The sequence below is a fragment of the Carlito syrichta genome, unplaced genomic scaffold, assembly GCF_000164805.1.
Source record: "Carlito syrichta isolate Samal-C Ts95f unplaced genomic scaffold, Tarsius_syrichta-2.0.1 Scaffold302066, whole genome shotgun sequence".
NCBI lineage: Eukaryota > Metazoa > Chordata > Mammalia > Primates > Tarsiidae > Carlito > Carlito syrichta.
This window is the reverse complement of record NW_007246162.1, coordinates 175,788-177,863: the sequence shown is the minus strand read 5'-3', so window position 1 is coordinate 177,863 and position 2,076 is coordinate 175,788.

Genomic DNA, 2,076 nt, shown 5'->3' with positions numbered 1-2,076 from the left:
CTCTTGGGTTCAAACATTCCTCCTATCTTGGCTTCCCAAAGTGCTAGGATTACAGGTATGAGCCACCACGCCCAGCCTCAAGTTTTTCTTACTCCCTTTCACATCTCCTTTGCAGCCAGATCAGCGCTATGCACACAGTAATTCCCCAAGAAATGTTCCTTAAGGGATAATTTGTGCTGAAGATTTTGGAAATAATTGGCCCATTCTCAACACAAATTATTGCATTCCTTGCTACTCTGTCCTCTAAGTGACTGTCTAAAATATGAACAATTTTATATTTCTTTCCCAGGACAATCTGTGTTTCTCATAATACACTGTACAACATGACTCTGTATACACTTTTCTATGAACAAATGAGTGGCCTTCAAAAACACTTTCAGCTAGGATTTGAGGCACATTATGATCAGGCAAAAACTGCTGTTTTGAAATTAGAAAAATAAGTTGCTGTGTCTCACACACACGCACACACACATCCTTTTCATTTCAAAGGGCTTATTTATTTCCTGAGCCTCACAAAGATGTCAGTTTGTAAAATAAGATGACCTATGGCAGATTCTTGCCAGACTTGGGTCTCAGAAGTTCGCTCTTCCTCCGAAGTCGGTTAGAAAGTCTGTGGTGCGTAATTAAATCAAAGTCGTTTGTTATTATTGCCTGGCAGACTCTCTTCGACGCTTTGAACCTTGGTGCATCAGCCTCTACAGCCAAACCATTTCACCCACCACTCGGCGTTTGTTTACTCCGGCTGCCCCCCAGGACCTCCCGCTGGATGGCCTCCCAAGCTGCCCCCAGGACTCTGCTTCACCTCTGTTGTTCTAAATGTGTCCAGATGGCACCAGCTTGGTCTGGGCTTCAAAGCCCTAGAAAGAAAGCCTAGGACACTTAGGTATACAGTTGTGCTTTGCTTACTGGGAAACATAATTTGGGGTCTTTGGAATTTTGCTGTACCTTTTTTTTTTTTTTTTTTGAAAATCACGGGCAGTTGGATGAAATAGGTCCTGGGACGGAAACTTGAAGCCATTCTGGAAATGCTCGATGTTTCCATTGAGATGCACGACCACACAGGACTATAAGCTCCACAGGGCTAAGAACCACATCTGTCTTGTCACTGTTGTATCCCCAGTGTCTAGACATGGTACTGAGACATAAAAGGTACCCCACGAATGTTTGTAAAATGACTGAGTCGCTTGAAGGGAGTCTTTTCATAAGTTGGCAATGTCACCACTGCTACAGACAGTGTTTACTAACCAGTTTAATTTCTTTTCCCCTACCGAGCTGACTGGTCAGATAGACTGACTGTCCAAGTATTTGACACACAAACCTTAAACTTTGTCATTTGGGGCTGACATTTTGCCATCTTTCCCAGCACACACAGGAAGCCCAGTGTCAAATATCTGAGTAATGCATGTAAGAACAGAGTTTCTTTTCTCTTGGGCAACATTCAATAGAACTTTCTGTGATGATGCAAATATCCTAATTCAATGGCCATATGAAACTCGTGGCTACCGTATTGGATGCCATAGCTGTACGTATTCTAGATTAATGTGCCAAATTTCCCAAGAAGGAGCCTGAAAATAACCAATCAGATCATCGTGCCTCTGAGTAAGAGAGTTTCAGTTTCTCACTGTGCCAAGCCCAGTAAGCCAAGGCAGGAGTCCCAGGGTCATATCTTTAGTACTTGTGACCTGGATACACCTGTCCCCTGTCCCCAGAGGGCATGATGATAATGAGTCTGATTTTGTAAAGCCAATGGCATTTCTCAGGTCCATAGCCCCAAACTGCCACCGAGTCCCCCGCCAGGCAGGCATGCGGTTAAGAATAGGAGTAAGCCTGTGGCAGAGGGTCTCAACCTTCTAGAATGATCTAGATTCTGCTTTTCTCACAAGCACTCCAGGTGATTCTGGTATGACCTGCCCCAAGACCACACTGAGCATCAGTGCCAGTAGACCAGCTACTACCCAGTGTCTGTGTCTGAAAAGCAATACCAGCAGGTTGTCGTTTCCTGGGAAACTTATCGACTTCACCAGTCCCGCCCCCCCACAGGCCTTACCTCCAGGGCCCCCCTTTCCAGCTCTACTG